We start from the raw sequence: 21,861 nt of genomic DNA, 5'->3' as shown, positions 1-21,861 counted from the left end.
TTCTCACTGCTTAGTTTGTAATCCCTGGTTTGATGCAAACAAAGTTTTGATGCTTTTACTTTTAATAGTTGCATTCAATAGTGGAAATGGCAAGATAGCATCTTTAGCCTCTGGTTCTTTTGTTTGTGATTGTTAAAATTCAGAGCCAGAAGCATTGGTGAGAGCAATATTATTTTGATAGGTGAAAATAAATTGTAGTGTATTACATTCAGTACGCATAAAAGGTCTTGCTGCACCAGTCTGAATGGTGCGGAACCTAAATATGTCAAGAAATTTTATGTTGATACAGAATACTAGAAAATTAGATGGAAATATCATTCTAAATGTGAGTTTGATACAATAAAATCCTATCTATTCTGAATGCTTTAAAGCCTATTAAGTTATTGTGAAATCATTATAGTTCATAAAATGCGAGAAAGGTTTGGGAAGTGCATGACTTAGTTATGCTTGGCTTGAAAATTGTGGTGACTGGATTTGATGACAATTTTTTATATCATGAGTGCACTGCTTCAGGTATACAGTGTTTTAATTCTTCTTCTTCTATCTCCCAGCGACCAGTGCGTTCCCATAGAGAGGGACTCCTTAGGGTGCCGTCAGCCAAACAATGTTGACTGGCGGCCCCCAGGGGGAGGGCCTTCTCTGTGGGGGCTCCTACCCTGTGGAACGAGCTTCCCCCTGTACTCCGACAATTGCCTCACCTTAGGACCTTTCGCCGCGAACTTAAAACCTATTTATTTCGTATGGCTGGACTGGCGTGATTTTAAAATTTTAATTTAATTTAATTGGGTTTTAAATTTCTGTAATTTTATGGGTGTATTTTAAATTTTTTCGACAAATTGAATAAGTTTTTTAAGGGCTGTTTTTAATATTGTATCTGTCTGTGTTTGTATTTTATTTGGTTGCTCACCGCCCTGAGTCCTTCGGGAGAAGGGCGGTATACAAATTAAAATAATATTATTATTATTATTATTATTATTATTATTATTATTATTATTATTATTATTATTATTATTATTATTATTATTATTATTAATCTGTGTTGTCATAATAGGCTAAGCAGAGCGCATGAGTATGAAACATAGTGCTTATTTCAATTGGGATATGTTGTTGGCAACGATCCCCAATCCAATCCTGGCATCACGGAGCCGCGGTGGCACAGTGATTAGAGTGCATTACTGCAGGCTTCTTCTGCTGATCACTGGCTGCCAGCAGTTTGGCAGATCGAATCTCACCAGGCTCAAGGCTGACTCAGTTTTCCATCCTTCTGAGGTCAGTAAAATGAGGACCCAGATTGTTGGGGGCAACATGCTTAGAGAGGGCTGTAAAGCACTGTGAAGCGGCATGTAAGTCCTAAATGCTATTGCTATCACAAGCTTTATTTTTTTCTCTGGGATTGTAACTGCAAATTACAAGTAGTCCTCGACTTACAACCGTTCATTTAGTGATCATTCAAAGTTACAATGTCTCTGAAAAAAGTGACAAAAGACCGTTTTTCACAGTTACTTTTGCAGCATTCCCATGATCATGGATCAAAATTCAGATGCTTCGCAACTGTTTCATACTTATGACCATTGCTATGAACCGAGGTCATGCAGTCCCATTTTGGGACCTTCCGACGAGCAAAGTCAATGGAGAAGCCAGATTACCTTAATAGCCAGGTTACTAACTTATCAACTGCAGTGATTCACTTAACAATTTTGACAAGAAATGTTGTAAAATGGGGCAAAACTCAATTAACAAATGTCTCACTTAACAACAGAATTTTGGGGCTCAATTGTGGTCGTAAATTGAGGACTAACTGTAGTCTGAGAATTGCGCTGCCAAATCTTTTATGCTCAAGTCCATTCTGTTACGATATTAGCATTGGACTCTGCTTTTTAAATGCATTGGACCCCAGATCTTAGCTCATAGGTCAGCAATATAATTTCAGTTTCATAACCACTTAATGCTTGCGGTACAGTGTATTGCCCAATAAATTCATAGTTGCAATGAAAACTTAATTATTTTATTGGACAAGTTGCTTTGAAGTTCTCTGTAAGATTGTATAGATTTTTTCTTTCTTTTGTGGGCATTGACATTTTTGTATTAAAGCCTCTTGCATACTGAGCATAAAATATAATGCAGCTCTAGAATTGTGTCTACTGGGCAATCTGACACACTTTTGTTCCAGTCAGACACTTCCTGCTGCTTTTCTAAATAGTCTTTTAGTCAAGAAGAGAACAGAGTAAAATAGGCAAGAAGAAAAAAATGGAGAGAAAAAGATCAAGCCATGAGAAACTTCTGTGCGTGAAGGCATGGAAATAGCTCATGATACAGTTAAGAGGAACGAGAACCGGGGTCAAGAAACTACTGGTAGAAAAAAAGGCTGAGAAATAATTTGAAGAATGAGATTTACAAGGCTTATTTGGGAAGTACAGAATTGGTGCACATTAGGAGGAGCATTATGCAAAACCACAGTTTGGAGCTATGGAAACAGAAATGGTAACCTGTTTCCCTTCATGAACCCCAATAAACCCAAACCAGCTGAGACAATAGCCATCTGATGATGATGAATCCCAGTAATGAAGGAGGCAAGTTGTTTTTCTTCTGCATTGGTTATGTCTTTTTTCAATTTTTATCAATTGTATCAATCCTTATCAATACAAGCAATCCAATTGAGTCCGAAGTTCTCTTGCCAAGCGAGACCGTGAGTTTTGCCCCATTTTACAACTTCTCTTGCCACAGTTATTCAGGGAATCACTGCAGTTGTTGAGTTAGGAACATGGTTGTTAAGTGAATCTGGCTTCCCCAATGATTTTCCTTGTGAGAAGGTCACAAAAGGGGGTCACATGACCCCAGGACACTGCAACTGTTATAATAATATGAATCAGTTACCATGGGCCTTAATTTTGATCATTCAGGCCCAGGGCAACTGATTCATATTATTTGATCATGGGGATATTGCAATGGCCACAACTATGAAAAACAGCCATAAGTCACTTTTTTCAGTGCCCGTTGTAACTTTGAACAGTCACTAAATGAATTGTTGTAAGTCGAGGACTACCTGTATAAAGAAAGAGACTGAGGAGGAAGTAGCGACTACCTGTATAAAGAAAGAGACTGAGGAGGAAGTAGCGATTTCTTGTTTATCACAAGAAAAAGAAAATAACTGGGTACCTCTTAGGAGCCTTTAATTGACAATTGTTCAAAACAGGATGTGAAGGCGAAATAGAACTTCAATCTAATCTTAAAGAACTGTTGTTTTGTTCTTTTATATTCTTGCCTGCAGAAAGTCCACCAGACTATCTCAACATCGGAGCCAGGAATCTTGAACTTATGTTTCTTTCTAAAAGTTACCACACAAACAAATAGACACAATAGCTTCTCTCCGTTCATGCAGGGTATAAGAATACCTTGGAAAGTTTTGAAAGCCTCTTTTTTTGTAAGTTCATCCATGGCTTACTTTGTTATAGCAATGTTTGTTTCTAAAAGTATGAAAGAAAATATTGCTGGTTGCTGTTTGTATTGTATAACTTTCCAGCAAGAGGGAAGAGGGGGAAAAAGAAACCCCCTCTTACTATAAAACTTACTGTTTTAATCATAAAACGGTAATGGTGTTTTTAAACTTTTGGAGAGGGACTTTTTATGGCTTTGGGAAGTCTGCGCCAAAGATATTAGAAGATCTGTGGAGTCTCTGTTCCAAGAACGGCATGGCCACTGGGAGCACCTTCTCAGTCTGAAAAATCCAGTAAATGTGTAGGAGGCCTCTGTAATGTTTGCATCTAGTGGAAGGCCTGCAGCCTTTTGCCACACAGGAAATCAACTGCAGATGGATGAAATGGTTTCAACTCCAAGTATTTTTTTAAAAAATCTACAATGTTTCTTCCTTATCCAGGTTCTTACCTTGAATAATGACTTGGAAGACTGAGAAAAAGAACATTAGGGTTTTGCTTTGTTTTGTTTTTAATACTCCTCGAAATAGAATTTACATTGCTTTGAAGGTTATGTAATATATTCAGCTCAGGACCCACGTGGGGACCTAGGGGAGAGAAAATATCTTTATTAGAAATATAATGATAACCCTCTGTGGCTGTGGAAGAATTTTGATGCTATCTTTATATAGGCATTTATAGTTTAACCAAAGTTTATGGAATCCAGTTTCTTGGCTATACATGAAATGTGCAGTGCGCACTAGGTGTTAATGCAACTCCACGAGTTTAATAATTTACTAGGTTAAAATGTGGCTTGTTCAGAGTGCCCCATGAATATTGTTTCTCTGTACTTTTGCCACTATTTTAAACCTTCATTCCAACTTTTGATATGTACATTCAGGTCTGAGTTAGTTCAGACATGAGGCTGAATAATAGTGTCACAATACAAGGATGAACCTAGCTTGCCACTGGCTGTCCTTTTCTTCTTTGTCCTTCTTAAAAGAACTTGGCCTCGTCCTGATATGTCCACATTATAATAATTGAAATTAAAAGCCAAGAAATTAAAAGACGCTTGCTCCTGGGGAGGAAAGCTATGGCAAATCTAGACAGCGTACTAAAAAGCAGAGACATCACCCTGCCAACAAAAGTATGTATAGTGAAGGCTATGATTTTCTCAGTTGCAATATATGGCTGTGAAAGTTGGACCGTAAGAAAGGCTGAGCGCCAAAGAATTGAGGCCTTTGAACTCTGGAGCTGGAGAAGACTCCTGCGAGTCCCTTGGACTGCAAGGCAATCAAACCGGTCAGTCCTAGAGGAAATCAACCCTGACTGCTCTTTAGAAGGCCAGATCCTGAAGATGAAACTGAAATACTTTGGCCACCTAATGAGAAGGAAGGACTCACTGGAGAAGAGCCTAATGCTGGGAAAGATTAAGGGCAAAAGAAGAAGGGGACGACAGAGAACGAGGTGGCTGGATAGAGTCACTGAAGCAGTAGGCATGAGCTTAAATGGACTCCAGAGGATGGTAGAGGACAGGAAGGCCTGGAGAAATGTTGTCCATGGGGTCGCAATGGGTCAGACATGACTTTGCAACTAACAACAACAACAACAACAATAATTGAAGCTTGGTCATTGGTATTTTGAGTACCAAAGTACTTTGAGTACTTTGTTCCTTTGATTTGTTTGTTTGTTTTCTGGTTGTCCACTAATCATAACTAAAGTTTTTAAAAAATGAGGTTGAGATGGCACTAATGTTAATCAAAAACCTAAGTGGGAGAGCTTGATTTCACAGCTGCAGTAGAAAGTGGGATATATAACAGAGTTCTAGAAAAAATAGCTGGGTTCATTTTTGTGATGCTAAAGGCAAGAAAGCAACTATTTGGAAGCTGCTTTTCTTACAGTTTTAGATTTTTGAAGACTCTTGGAGTGATGAGGGATTTAAGAGCCACTTATGGAATGTTGTTTGCTAAGCCTGGTGTTCAGTCATTGAGCATTATTGCCTAAACCCATCTACAGTAAATATATGGTTAAGAAGATCAAGGATATAATGATCCAGATGTTTTAAAAGCATCCATCACTTACATGGTGTGTGAGTTCAAAAATTATCTCATGATTATGATCCTTGGCATATCCCCCAGACTCTGTTTGTAAGGTAGTGCTCTTTTTTCACCACTCAGCTAACTTTAATGCTAAGTTTGTACACACAATGCAGAAATATTATAATCAATAGTGGGTTGCCCCCAGTTTGGACCGGTTCTTGTGAACCGGTAGTAAAAATGGGGGCAGGCTTCTCCCACCCACCCGGATGTCATCACAGATTGTCTGCACATGTGCAGAAGCTCCCTTCGCTTGCTCGCGCGCGCAATCCCATTGCAAACTGGTAGTAAAGGTAAGTAGAATCCACCCCTGATTATAATGGATCAAAACACATATAGAAAAGAATACAGCTCAGTGGTGAAATCCTCCAAAGTCTGCTACCGGTTCGCTGTGTGCGCATGCATATTGCACACCAAATGCATACTTTGCGTGGATGTGCACTGCAGGCACTACCACGCAGCGCTGAAAAAGGAGACTTAAGAAGGTAAGTAGAAGGGGGGGGGAACAGCTGAGCTGGGATCTTAATCAAGCTAAGAACTCGCACTAAAACTCCTCTGCCTTCAATTTTCCTAACAAATATACGCTCACTTGCAAATAAGATGGATGAAATACCTCTTAAACAAATACTATTCTGATTTTCGCAATTCAGCAGTCCTATGCTTCTCTGAAACCTGGTTAAATGAATCAATTGAAAATAGCAGCCTGAACATTCCAGGATTTCAAATTGAACGATCAGACAGGATTCCAGAAACATCTGGTAAAAGAAAGGAGGAGGCTTATGCCTATATATTAATTCAACCTGGTGTCAAGATTTTAACATAATTTACAAATTCTGTGACAACAATTTAGAGACTCTAATTATCAACTGCAAACCTTACTATTCGCCTCGTGAATTTTCCTCATTTCTTCTAATTGCTGTTTATGTCCCACCACAAGCCTGTGTAAACGAGGCATTACGAACTCTAGCTGACCAAATCATGGAGGCTGAAGCCAAACACCCTGATTCACTGGCCATTGTTTTGGGAGATCTAAACAAGGCAAACTTAAGGAAAGAACTACCAAAATACTTTCAGCATGTCAATTGTCCCACCAGAGGCAAGAATACTCTAGACCACTGCTACACAACACTAAAAGATGCCTATCGGTCTTTACCACGTGCAGCTGTAGCATACAATCAATTTGTATGCCATCCAGAGTAACTTCTTATGCGATATTCTAGATATCTCATAAGTAATGTAATGTTTGATAAGTAATGTAATGTTTGATAAGTAATGTAATGTTTGATAAGTAATGTAATGTTTGATAAGTAATGTAATGTTTGATAAGTAATGTAATGTTTGATAAGTAATGTAATCTTTGCTGCAAGTCATTTGGGTTTTGGCCAACAACATGGCATTATGTGTTTTTATCAGGACAATCTGGTCTACCCAAATATGGGACAGAGCATACTGCTTCCACTTTTGCCTTTTTTCCCCTTTGCAACATTAAGTATCGTATTATTATTGCACTTTCATGTTTCTATGGATATATATCAAATTCTGATTTCCATTTATAAAGGTTGGCAAAAACCTATCCTTGTAGACAGCTGTGTTCAATTTTTTCAATACTTTTTTTCTTAAATCACATACTACTTATTCCCTTTTTTACAAACATTTGCATATCTAAAATTTCTTGATCCATTTTGTTGTCTTCATTAAGCCTAATAACAAGCCATGCAAAATTGTGTACTTGCTCTAGGATTTTTTGAAGTGTTATTTATTCCATTTGGATGCTTCCCATTTGAAATATTCGGATTCCATCTGGAACATTTAGAATCTATTTGGAATATTTATTCAGTTTATTCCATTTGGATGCTTCCCATTTGAAATATTCGGATTCCATCTGGAACATTTAGAATCTATTTGGAATATTTATTCAGTTTATTCCATTTGGATGCTTCCCATTTGAAATATTCGGATTCCATCTGGAACATTTAGAATCTATTTGGAATATTTATTCAGTTTATTCCATTTGGATGCTTCCCATTTGAAATATTCGGATTCCATCTGGAACATTTAGAATCTATTTGGAATATTTATTCAGTTTATTCCATTTGGATGCTTCCTGACTCCCATTAAACCTTGGGTGACTCAGAAGCATCAAAAACAATTAATACAAACAAATTAACCAAAACAAGTATTAAAGTAATTGCAAAATAATCATAAAATAGCAATCCAGCTACAAAACAAGTGTACACCTTGTATAACTTGTAGTTGTGTACTCTGTTTTTGTATTAATCAAAATTACTTCAATATAAATTATTTAATATCCATACTCGTAGCATACAATCAATTTGTATGCCATCCAGAGTAACTTCTTATGCGATATTCTAGATATCTCATAAGTAATGTAATGTTTGATAAGTAATGTAATGTTTGATAAGTAATGTAATCTTTGCTGCAAGTCATTTGGGTTTTTGGCCAACAACATGGCATTATGTGTTTTTTATCAGGACAAACTGGTCTACCCAAATATGGGATGGAGCATACTGCTTTCACTTTTGCCTTTTTTCCCCTTTGCAACATTAAATATCGTATTATTATTGCACTTTCATGTTTCTATGGATATATATCAAATTCTGATTTCCATTTATAAAGGTTGGCAAAAACCTATCCTTGTAGACAGCTGTGTTCAATTTTTTCAATACTTTTTTTCTTAAATCACATACTACTTATTCCCTTTTTTACAAACATTTGCATATCTAAAATTTCTTGATCCATTTTGTTGTCTTCATTAAGCCTAATAACAAGCCATGCAAAATTGTGTACTTGCTCTAGGATTTTTTGAAGACTTTTGGAGTGATGAGGGATTTAAGAGCCACATATGGAATGTTGTTTGCTGAGCCTGGTGTTCAGTCATTGAGCATTATTGCCTGAACCCATCTACAGTAAATATATGGTTAAGAAGATCAAGGATATAATGATCCAGATGTTTTAAAAGCATCCATCACTTACATGGTGTGTGAGTTCAAAATTATCTCATGATTATGATCCTTGGCATATCCCCAGACTCTGTTTGTAAGGTAGTGCTCTTTTTCACCACTCAGCTAACTTTAATGCTAAGTTTGTACACACAATGCAGAAATATTATAATAATTGAAATTAAAAGCCAAGAAATTAAAAGCCAAGAAATTAAAAGCCAAGAAATTAAAAGCCAAGAAATTAAAAGCCAAGAAATTAAAAGCCAAGAAATTAAAAGCCAAGAAATTAAAAGCCAAGAAATTAAAAGCCAAGAAATTAAAAGCCAAGAAATTAAAAGCCAAGAAATTAAAAGCCAAGAAATTAAAAGCCAAGAAATTAAAAGCCAAGAAATTAAAAGCCAAGAAATTAAAAGCCAAGAAATTAAAAGCCAAGAAATTAAAAGACGCTTGCTCCTGGGGAGGAAAGCTATGGCAAACCTCCTTCCCAGGCTGAAGGTAATCAACAACTGGCAGATGACCTGAATGAGTTTTACTGCAGGTTTGTAAGGAAACTACAGCCACCTATCTCCACAACCCCCATCTCAGACACACCAACAACAGCCAAGCCTCCTACAACTGACCCCATTTCATTGGGTTCACAACCCTAGTGATCACAGAAAAGGAAGTGCAGGACCTATTTCACAGACAAAAGCCAGGAAAAGCTCCAGGCCCAGACAAGATAACTCCTTCTTGCTTAAAAGTCTGTGCTGACCAATTGGCCCCCATCTTCACCCATATTTTCAATAAATCACTAGAGATGTGCTATGTTCCTTCTTGCTTCAAACGCTCTACCATCATCCCAGTGCCAAGAAGCCCACCATCAAGGAACTGAATGACTACAGACCAGTTGCTCTAACATCTGTAGTCATGAAAACCTTTGAAAGGCTAGTGCTTTCCTACCTGAAAACCATCACGAATCCACTCTTAGACCCCTTGCAATTTGCATACCGAGCAAATAGATCAACAGATGATGCTGTTAATATGGCTCTGCACTACATCCTACAACATCTTGAGTCTCCAAAGACCTATGCAAGGGTCCTTTTTGTAGACTTTAGTTCAGCATTCAATACCATCATTCCAGACATTCTTCTAACTAAGCTAAACCAGCTACAGGTACCGGAACAGACTTGTAAGTGGATCACAAGCTTCCTAACAAACAGGAAGCAGCAGGTGAAGCTAAGCAAGATCACATCAAATACCTGTACAATTAGCACAGGGGCCCCCCAAGGCTGTGTGCTCTCCCCACTTCTCTCTGTATACCAATGACTGCATCTCCAATGATCCATCAGTTAAGCTACTGAAGTTCGCAGATGACACAACAGTGATCGGTCTCATTCGAGACAATGACGAATCCACATATAGATGAGAGGTCGAACGACTAGCCTTGTGGTGCAACCAAAACAATCTGGAACTGAACACACTCAAAACCGTAGAAATGGTGGTAGACTTTAGGAAAAACCCTTCCATACTTCCACCTCTCACAATACTTGACAACACAGTATCAACAGTAGAAACCTTCAAATTTCTGGGTTCTATCATATCGCAAGATCTCAAATGGACAGCTAACATCAAAAATGTCATCAAAAAAGGACAGCAAAGAATGTTCTTTCTGCGCCAACTCAGTAAGCTCAAACTGCCCAAGGAGCTGCTGATCCAATTCTACAGAGGAATTATTGAGTCTGTCATTTGCACCTCTATAACTGACTGGTTCGGTTCTGCAACCCAACAAGAAAAACACAGACTTCAGAGGATAATTAGAACTGCAGAAAAAATAATTGCTACCAACCTGCCTTCCATTGAGGACCTGTATACTGCACGAATCAAGAAGAGGGCCGTGAAAATATTTACAGACCCCTCACATCCTGGACATAAACTGTTTCAACTCCTACCCTCAAAACGACGCTATAGAGCACTGCACACCAGAACAACTAGACACAAGAACAGTTTTTTCCCGAAGGCCATCACTCTGCGAAACAAATTATTTAATATCCATACTGTAGCATACAATCAATTTGTATGCCATCCAGAGTAACTTCTTATGCGATATTCTAGATATCTCATAAGTAATGTAATCTTTGCTGCAAGTCATTTGGGTTTTGGCCAACAACATGGCATTATGTGTTTTTATCAGGACAATCTGGTCTACCCAAATATGGGACAGAGCATACTGCTTCCACTTTTGCCTTTTTTCCCCTTTGCAACATTAAGTATCGTATTATTATTGCACTTTCATGTTTCTATGGATATATATCAAATTCTGATTTCCATTTATAAAGGTTGGCAAAAACCTATCCTTGTAGACAGCTGTGTTCAATTTTTTCAATACTTTTTTTCTTAAATCACATACTACTTATTCCCTTTTTTACAAACATTTGCATATCTAAAATTTCTTGATCCATTTTGTTGTCTTCATTAAGCCTAATAACAAGCCATGCAAAATTGTGTACTTGCTCTAGGATTTTTTGAAGTGTTATTTATTCCATTTGGATGCTTCCTGACTCCCATTAAACCTTGGGTGACTCAGAAGCATCAAAAACAATTAATACAAACAAATTAACCAAAACAAGTATTAAAGTAATTGCAAAATAATCATAAAATAGCAATCCAGCTACAAAACAAGTGTACACCTTGTATAACTTGTAGTTGTGTACTCTGTTTTTGTATTAATCAAAATTACTTCAATATAAATTATTTAATATCCATACTCGTAGCATACAATCAATTTGTATGCCATCCAGAGTAACTTCTTATGCGATATTCTAGATATCTCATAAGTAATGTAATGTTTGATAAGTAATGTAATCTTTGCTGCAAGTCATTTGGGTTTTTGGCCAACAACATGGCATTATGTGTTTTTTATCAGGACAATCTGGTCTACCCAAATATGGGATGGAGCATACTGCTTTCACTTTTGCCTTTTTTCCCCTTTGCAACATTAAATATCGTATTATTATTGCACTTTCATGTTTCTATGGATATATATCAAATTCTGATTTCCATTTATAAAGGTTGGCAAAAACCTATCCTTGTAGACAGCTGTGTTCAATTTTTTCAATACTTTTTTTCTTAAATCACATACTACTTATTCCCTTTTTTACAAACATTTGCATATCTAAAATTTCTTGATCCATTTTGTTGTCTTCATTAAGCCTAATAACAAGCCATGCAAAATTGTGTACTTGCTCTAGGATTTTTTGAAGTGTTATTTATTCCATTTGGATGCTTCCCATTTGAAATATTCGGATTCCATCTGGAACATTTAGAATCTATTTGGAATATTTATTCAGTTTATTCCATTTGGATGCTTCCCATTTGAAATATTCGGATTCCATCTGGAACATTTAGAATCTATTTGGAATATTTATTCAGTTTATTCCATTTGGATGCTTCCCATTTGAAATATTCGGATTCCATCTGGAACATTTAGAATCTATTTGGAATATTTATTCAGTTTATTCCATTTGGATGCTTCCCATTTGAAATATTCGGATTCCATCTGGAACATTTAGAATCTATTTGGAATATTTATTCAGTTTATTCCATTTGGATGCTTCCTGACTCCCATTAAACCTTGGGTGACTCAGAAGCATCAAAAACAATTAATACAAACAAATTAACCAAAACAAGTATTAAAGTAATTGCAAAATAATCATAAAATAGCAATCCAACTACAAAACAAGTGTACACATTGTAGTTGTGTACTCTGTTTTTGTATTAATCAAAATTACTTCAATATAAATTATTTAATATCCATACTCGTAGCATACAATCAATTTGTATGCCATCCAGAGTAACTTCTTATGCGATATTCTAGATATCTCATAAGTAATGTAATGTTTGATAAGTAATGTAATCTTTGCTGCAAGTCATTTGGGTTTTTGGCCAACAACATGGCATTATGTGTTTTTTATCAGGACAATCTGGTCTACCCAAATATGGGACAGAGCATACTGCTTCCACTTTTGCCTTTCAGCCCCAATCCAGGAGCCTTTACAGGCAGTTGCTTCATGACAAACTATTTTTGTATTAATCAAAATTACTTCAATATAAATTATTTAATATCCATACTGTAGCATACAATCAATTTGTATGCCATCCAGAGTAACTTCTTATGCGATATTCTAGATATCTCATAAGTAATGTAATCTTTGCTGCAAGTCATTTGGGTTTTGGCCAACAACATGGCATTATCTGCATTGAAAAGTATTGTACATCCATTTTCACATAACCAATCAAAATACCTCTAATATAACCACAAGCATTCCTTATTTAAATATATATTACAAGATTTTTTAATATTATTAGTTAAATTATACATTAAATATATATTAAGTAAATGCATAAAGCATACATCCTTATCATACTGTCAGCTTAGTGTTGAGTCACTCATTACCAAGGATTCCATTTTTTTATTCATGCTTTACTTCTGTCATGTATCACTTTTATTGCATTGACAACCAATTCTCAATGTTATATTCATGCAAAACACTGCATAATTCAAGTTTATTCACTTTGTCTTATGCTTTCTCTAACTCAGCAGACTTGCAATAAACTTACTTTGTCACAATCCTACATTTCTCGTACTTTCCCTCTGTTTTCTATTTTTCCCAAGATTCAATTTTGATATCACCAAATACTGTAATAATCTATCTGACATTCAAAACATCTCATCGGTTTTATATCTTTTATTCCTCTCAATCTTTCATTATAAACAGGTCAATCATACCTTTAAGTTCATATTCACTTCTTTGTCATGTCTACGTATAGACATACTTAAATCATGTATCCAAAATAATCTGACTTTTTCTAAGAAACGATCAAGTAAATATTATCATATTTGTTCATTCTTAGATCAGGTAATGATTCAGTTTCTTTTTCTCCATTGTCTCATCTTCTGCCCATCCCTTTGTTTAAATCACTTTTTCTTGTCTGATGGCACTCCGCCAGAATATTGCAATTGCCCCTCCAGAATTCATATCTGATTTATCACCATTCATTGCAACAACATGCCAATCTTACCAATCTATTGATTCCTACTTTCATATGTACTCAAAACTATAGTTCATAATTCCTGTCATACTTCACAGACCTTTAGTTAGACTTGTTTGTTTGTTTGTTTGTTTGATTTCTGGTTGTCCACTAATCATAACTAAAGTTTTTAAATTGGTGTTTTATTCTGTATATATATGTGTTTTATATGGCTGTAAACCGCCCTGAGTCCCTGGGGAGATAGGGCGGTATAAAAGTACGAACAAATAAAATAAAATAAATAAATAAATAAATAAATTTATATGCCACCCGACTTCCAGTGACTCTTTTGACATAGAACTCTTGTCTTCTAACAAATATCCAAATGAACAGCTAGTCAAACACTGCTTCCTTTCAATTTTATTCCAAATCATTTAATAACTTATATTTTTAATTACATTTTTTCTGTACTCTCCTGTTTTAGGTCTCCTTTCACTTTTTCTTTTTTTACATCTGTTCATGAAGGATTAATCTATCTTCTAATAGTTTTTCATACAGGACTTGCACTGTTTCTTCCTACAGTTCTCGTACTTTCACACTGTTTTCTATTTTTCCCAAGATTCAATCTTGATATCACCAAATACTGTAATAATCTATCTGACATTCAAAACATCTCATCGGTTTTATATCTTTTATTCCTCTCAATCTTTCATTATAAACAGGTCAATCATGCCTTTAAGCTCATATTCACTTCTTTGTCATGTCTACATATAGACATACTTAAATCATGTATCCAAAATAATCTGACTTTTTCTAAGAAAAGATCAAGTAAATATTATCATATTTGTTCATTCTTAGATCAGGTAATGATTCAGTTTCTTTTTCTCCATTGTCTCATCTTCTGCCCATCCCTCTGTTTAAATCACTTTTTCTTGTCTGATGGCACTCCGCCAGAATATTGCAATTGCCCCTCCAGAATTCATATCTGATTTATCACCATTCATTGCAACAACATGCCAATCTTACCAATCTATTGATTCCTACTTTCATATGTACTCAAAACTATAGTTCATAATTCCTGTCATACTTCATAGACCTTTAGTTAGACTTGTGTTATCGCTGTCCTGCATGTATCTATCCTATGTACCCCACCCATCAGACTGACTTACTCAAATCTGTTACACCTGTTACATCCTTCCCTTTCTCTTAATTTTAAAGACAGTACATGAAAGATGGTCTTTCATCTATTTTCTTCGTTAACTGGCATTCTTTCCAAGTTACTTTTCTGACATTCCATATTTACTTTCTGACATTCCACAAATGCCATGGACATTACCATATAAGGCCATTTATATTGACTTGGAGCACACATCATGAGCTGGTCAATGGAGGCTTCCTAAATCTCTTTAGGAAGTTAGGTTACCAGCCTTAATTGTACCTGATCCAAGCCTTTTGAGTATTTTAAACAAACTGGATTGAAAACGGATCCCATGCATACAATCTTGCTCAAAGAGATAAAAGGAGGAGAAGAGTGATTTTTGCATATTCTCCATCCCCCATACATTCAAGAAGCTCTGTTGTGGGCTGTTGAATGAGGACCTCTGGGATTAAATGTGATTTGTTAAATCTACCATTAGAATAATGAATCCTTGTTATTTTTACATTGTAGTAAGGCTACTGGTTGAGATCCCTTTGAAACAGTGTTGTTTCATATGCTTAAGTATGTGGCATCAGCACCAGTCAATGGTATTTGTGATGCCTTTTTGAATGTTCAGTGGACTGAGTTTCATGTTTAATGAATAAAGAATAATAATAACAACAACAACAACAACAGTGTTGGAAGGGACCTTGGAGGTCATCTAGTCCAACCCCCTGCTCACGCAAGAGACCTATACTAGGGATTTGAACCACCGAACTACCGACCTTTCTGATCGACAAGTTCAGCGTCACTGAGCCACCTAGCTAGGCATTAATTAAGATGATTGTGGGTATCTGGTTTGAACATTGAGAGACAATTTCCTAAGGGTTAGTTCCCCTTGCAGGTATGGAAAGACCTCCAGATGAGCCCTTTTTGGTAGTGGCACCCAATCTGTGGAATAAGCTGCCCCGCCAGACATGTCCCTGATCTTGCCCCTCCTTGGTCCTGGAAAGCCTTTAAAACTATTTTATTTCATGGAGTCTTTGGCCCATTGGAAAAATATGCAACATCATTTGAGTGTACAGCTGCTAATGAAGCTGCTTGTATTACTATTTTTTTTATTTGCATTATATCCTGCCCTTCTTCGAAGACTCAGGGCGGCTTACACTATGTTAAGCAATAGTCTTCATCCATTTGTATATTATATACAAAGTCAATTTATTGCCCCCCAACAATCTGGGTCCTTATTTTATCTACCCTATAAAGGATGGAAGGCTGAGTCAACCTTGGGCCTGGTGGGACTTGAACCTGCAGTAATTGCAAGCAACTGTGTTAATAACAGACTTTCTTAGCAGTCTGAGCCACCAGAGGCCCGTGGTATTGCTATGTGGTATTGCTCTTATTTTTTACATAGCTACTCACCAGTATTTTTAGTATGAATGGTTATTAAAAAGTGTTCTTAAATAAATAATGTTGTTCCCCATTAAAGTGTTATGTAGCTAAAATAAAGGAAAAGAAAAACTCTGGCTCCTCGTCAAATCATATAAATCTTCTGCCTTTTACTAAAGGAAAAATAAAGAAGGGAATAAGAAAATGTGACTTGGAATCCGGATTATTCACAATAACAACACATCTCTAGAAATGCACATGCTGTTATTAAACATCTTAAGAAAAGAGTAATATTTAAGACATGTCAACCTTTTTGTTAGTTGCAGGGAAGCAGATGGCTCTTTTCCTGTGACATTTTCTATTGTTAGTCAAATGATGTGGGAAATGTGTATACTTCCTTTTGAATCCAAGAGATAGAGATTCTTAATTAGTGACTGCTTATATTTGCTGACATAAAGGAAATGAATGGGCATTTGTGATTATTGCACATCTGTTGCTTTGTCTTTAGCATCCTGTTCTCTGGTGAAACTGTCTTCAAGATACCTTTTCAGTGGTCATGAAACCCAGGCATCTGTTTGTGCTCTTTACACAGCTGACCTTGTGTAGGCAGGGCTTGAAAGTTAAGTGTTCTCTGGCCTTTTAAAACTGGGATGGGGGACCACAGTATTGGGGAATTTGAGGGTGGAGTCGAAGAACTTCTGAGAAGAAGGCAGTGGCAAAGTGCTTTCACAATCTTGTTAAGAAAACTACAGTACTTGGATGTACAGGCAGTCCTCGGCTTACAACAGTTCATTTAGTGACCGTTCAAAGTTTTGTCACTGAAAAAAGTGACTTATGACCGTTTTTCACACTTACAACCATTGAGGTATCCCCATGGTTCCATGATCAAAATTCAGATGGCTGAATTTTGACAACTGACTCATATTTATGACGGTTGTATAATGGGGTTGCGACCTTCAGACAAGCAAAGTCAATGGGGAAATCAATTTCATTTAACAACTGTGTCACTAACTTACCAACTGCATTGATTAACTTAAAAACTGTGGCAAAAAAGTCATAAAATGAGGGAAAGCTCAATTAACAAATATTTCATTTAGCAACAGAAATTTTGGGCTCAGTTGTTGTAAGTCGAGGACTACCTGTATTAGTGATTGATACATCCATGATTGTCATCAGTGGTTGACTTTGAAACATTGCAAATACAATTGCAAATGAGAGACGTCTATTTTTTTGTCATCCCAGGTTAATTATAAAAATAGCATTCTAAAAATCTCTGAAGTAATTATATCTGCATAATAGTATATGTTTAATACTAGACCTGTGAAGCTGTTGAAGTTATTAACTTTTAAATTAAGCTATGGTTTGACATTAAATGAATGAGAATTGAAGTTAAAAATTTTCCACTTCTTTCTCCTATTGTACAACTGAAAGGAAAATATCAGAAGGCTTTGGTTTTATTTCTAACTATCTTAGCTTAGTGTTATAACTGAGCATTTGCTTTGCATATGAAAAATCTCAGTCACAAATATCTCTAGCAATAAAAGGATTCTCTCTGAAATCCTAGGATCACTACTAAGCTGAATCATTTGTGCTTCTAAATCCAACATTGTAGATTTTAACTTTCATAATTCATAACTTGCATGTTATTTTATCAGGTGTTTAAGATAATACTGTGCATCTTAGTAGATTTTTTTTTTCAAAAGCAGAGGTGCATAAAAGAAGATTGACATGATTTTTATATAGAGGGTGGATCGAGGCATTATTTTGGTAAATGCAGATTCTTAGGTCTTCCCAGTTCATCAGCTACACAGGGTGGTAGATTCTTGAGCATTATTCAGAGGGGGGGGACTTCATTTCCCTAGGATAAAATAAGGAAATTAATAATAATAATAATAAATAATTATAATAATATATTATTATAATATATATTTATAATATATATTTAGGACATTATAATAATGTCCTAAACACTTGGGAAGTGTTCAACTAGTGCTCTGATACGAAATCCAGCATAGTTATCTCATTGCTGTGTATACTGTCATTTTGTGTAAATAAAATAATAATAATAATAATAATAATAATAATAATAATAATAATAATAATAATAATAATAATAATAATAATAATAATAATAATAATTTTAAAAAAACAACCAGTGCTTAAACCAGTGCAGGTGGTTCCAGTGATACTCGGCACACTGGGACCGTTGCCTAAAGACCTAGGCAAGCACTTAAAAGCAATTGGCGCTGACAAGATCACCATTGGTCAGCTGCAGAAGGTCACCTTACTGGGATCAGCTCGCATAATTCCTGATACATCACGCAGTCCTAAACGCTTGGGAAGTGTTCGACTAGTGATCTGTGATATGAAATCCAGCATAGTTATCTCGTTTGCTGGGTATACTGTCATTTTGTGTAAATAATAATAATAATAATAATAATAATAATAATAATAATAATAATAATAATAATAATAATAATAATTAATAATAATAATAATAATAATAATAATATTTTTTCATTAACAGTTGGGTTTTCAGATTTGGATGAAACATACACCAACTATGGAAGAAAGAAGGGAAGAAAGTTGGCTGTAGCAAATCATGGCAACTATTCTGATACTAGCTGAATACCTATGCTCCGCTACGAAACTATGTGATTGGGCTTGATAAATTAATGATCGGGTTTGAAAATTAATGAGTAGTTATGATCGCCCTCTTCTCTCCCCTTCTCCCCTTCAGGCTAGCCCCACAGAAGCCTCTCCTGTCCCCTTCTGTTCCTCAGGCTGGCCTCACAGAAGTCTCTCCTGTCCTCTCCTCTTTCCTTTTCTTCCTGAGGCTTGCCCCATAGATCCTCTCCTCTCCCCTTCTCTCCCTCAGGCTGGTCCCACAAAAGCCTCTCCTCTCCCTCAGGCTGGCTTCACAGAAGCCTCTCCTCTCCCCTTCTCTCCCTCAGCCTTGCCCCACAGAAATGTCTCCTATCCTATCCTCTTCTCTCCCTCAGGCTTTCTAGCCCCTTCTCTCCATGAGGCTTGCCCCACAGAAGCCTGTCCTATGCTATCCCATTCTCTCCAGAGTTATTTTCAAGTTGGGAGGGGGAGTAGAAGGTCTAACTAATTAACATCAGAGCGTGTTATAATAATATAGGAAATACTAATGCTCTGATGGTCATTTCAAAAAATCCTTTCTTAGTGAGCACCTAGAAGCCAAAAGGAACATACATGGCAAATTTCAAGTTGGTAGGCTTTATGATTCTGGAGCTTTTGTGATTAATGCGTGAGTGGTTTTTGCTTTTATATATATAGATTATTGTTACAGTATATTGAAGTGTAACTTGAGAAGATCAGGGTGAGGAATCTTTGACTTTCCATGTATTGTTGGATTCTATCTCCCAGCCAGCCTGGTGAGAGTACAGTAATTATTCTCCTTCCTGCTTTGGGAAAGAGTCTTGATATGCCAAGTGATATGTTTTGTCAAGTAGGCAGTATAAGAACTACAAAACTAGTAAGGCATATCTTCCTTCAAAAATCGTAGTCTTAGGAACCTCAAATTGAGAGTCTCTTGGCTATACAAGAGCTGTGGTGGCATAATAGTTAGAATGCAGTACTGCAGCCTACTTTTGCTGACTTGTCGGTTGCCTGCAATTTGGCAGTTCGAATCTCACCAGACTCAAGGTTGACTCAGCCTTCCATCCTGCCGAGGTGAGTAAAATGAGGACCTAGATTGTTGGGGGTAATATGCTGACTCTGTAAAGCGCTTAGAGAGGGTGGTAAAGGACTGTGAAATGGTATATAAGTCTAAGTGCTATTGCTATTGCTATTGCTATACAGGTGTCATAACTCAACGATCATTCTTTTGCAGGCAGTTCTCATAATGAGGATATGAATTTGTAGCTGAACTCTGTCATTTAGGAGTGGGTGCAAAAATGGAACTATGGACTTGTGCCTTTGCAAATACATTCTCAGGGATTTGAACTGTGTATTGGTTAAGCAGTATTAAATATGTAAATTTTCTGAATGTTCATGACATGGAAATACTGAATAAGCTAGCAAGAGCCAAACCATTTGGACTTTCATGAAAAAAATATAGGTTTTTGTCACTGTGGCATTTTATTGATTTGCAGGGGAGGTGTCTATATATCTCAGTCCACCGTGTCTGAGAAATGGAGGTTGTTTTTATCGTAGCAGATGATTAGAGGCTTCTATGTAGAGCAAGCCTGGGAAAATGACAGTTTTAGGCTGAATGATAGTCTTCTACACTGTAGTCCATTACTGTGGTTCTTAATAAATTGTAGATTCAGCAGAAAGTGTCCACAAGCTATAATTGCTTTGGAGACTGAACTCTGTTGGTTTTTAGTATGTATAAGCATCTATCGTCCTTCTGAAGCGCACTGATACAGATAGACATATTGGTCCTCCTGACTTCAAGCACAGAGACAATTACATTTATTACTGCCTTTGGAAGCATAAATACATGCATGTTTAAAAATAGTTTTTTAAAAATCTTTATGGTACTAGAGATGAAATGATCTAAAGTGGAAAATTATAGCATACGCTTATTCTTAAAATAATACTTCTACTTAACTGGATTGTATTACTTTACTACTGAACATGGAATAAAGATTTATACATTCATTAAACTAGCATCAGTGAATATTGTGACATGTTGCGCATCTTTCTGGAAACAGCTTGTTGCTTAGTCATTTATGGGAGCAATTTGGGAACAAAATGAGGCTTTCTCTATATATGTGTCTGGCAATTTGTTCACAGCCCTTTGTCTGCAATGTTTCTTTTCCCCAGTTGAGGCCTTGACTGAAGCTCTTATTCTTGCTGACCAGATTTTAATTGCATTATTGTGTGCATGATTCATAATGTTTAAGAGAAGTTTCTTGGCAGAACTACATGGATTGTATACTAATATAGTGTGCATTAAATAATGTGCCTACGTTTGTCCATTGTTCAGCTAGGCTTTGAACAGAAATAATGCATCCGTGAACTTTCTGGAACAGGGGTCTCCAACCTTGGTCCCTTTAAGACTTGTGGACTTCAACTCCCAGAGTTCCTCAGCCAGCTTTGCTGGCTGAGGGACTCTGAGTGTCAAGCGTGCCTCCATTTAAAACTCAAGAAAGAAAAACCCAACTCCATGATTTATAGAGAAATATATCTTTTACTGAGAATAAACTGATTGCACGGAAGTAAAACAAGTTCTGAATAGTAGGAATGTCTTACACGTACATATCCCTCATACATCCCTCCTCCCTCCAAAGGTTAAACAGTCAGGTCCAATCCATTTCTCCTCAGGTATCACATGGTGTTCTTCTTCCGATGGGTTTCACTGGTCTGGTATGCAGAATCCGTTGGTATCAGCCCACTTCTTGGAATTTGAATCCATGAGTTTCGTTTCAGGATTAAGCTCCTCCCTTCCCCTTATGGCAGCCGGAGCAGCCTTAAATGAACATTACCCCATTCCCAATACTTAACACTAAAGATAGCAATATAGCAGTTAATTAAGCAATAAAACAAGTAACTAAGTAATAAAACAATTAAAGTAATTAAAGTAATTAAAGTAGCACGGAGGCTGACATTGGGAGTTGAAGTCCACAAAGGGACCAAGGTTGGAGACTCCTGTTCTGGAAAATATTGATTCCCTATTAATAGAGCACTAAGAAGAACTCAGATCGTCATGTGATAAAAAGTGCTGGGTACGGATCATGTAAAATGTGACATTTTGTGGTAATGTAAAAAATTTTCCAGACTGCTGTGAGTTGTGGCATATTCAGTTTAATTACTGGAGCATTGCTTCGTCATTTTCAGATGTATAAACCTTCAGAAGACTGTAGCGATTCTCAGTCATCCAAGTCATG

At 36.5% G+C, this 21,861-nt stretch overlaps 1 protein-coding gene across 4 annotated transcripts in view; it reads left to right on the top strand.

The window, feature by feature from the left end:
* The window catches only part of PLEKHG1 (pleckstrin homology and RhoGEF domain containing G1), a 132,495-nt gene that overhangs the window by 8,795 nt on the left and 101,839 nt on the right, over positions 1–21,861 (top strand). The gene's annotated exons all lie outside the window — the stretch shown is intronic.

This window comes from Ahaetulla prasina, chromosome 1 (genome assembly GCF_028640845.1).
Source record: "Ahaetulla prasina isolate Xishuangbanna chromosome 1, ASM2864084v1, whole genome shotgun sequence".
Lineage (NCBI taxonomy): Eukaryota > Metazoa > Chordata > Lepidosauria > Squamata > Colubridae > Ahaetulla > Ahaetulla prasina.
The sequence above is the reverse complement of the archived record's forward strand: the minus strand, read 5'-3'. Positions and strand labels throughout refer to the sequence as shown.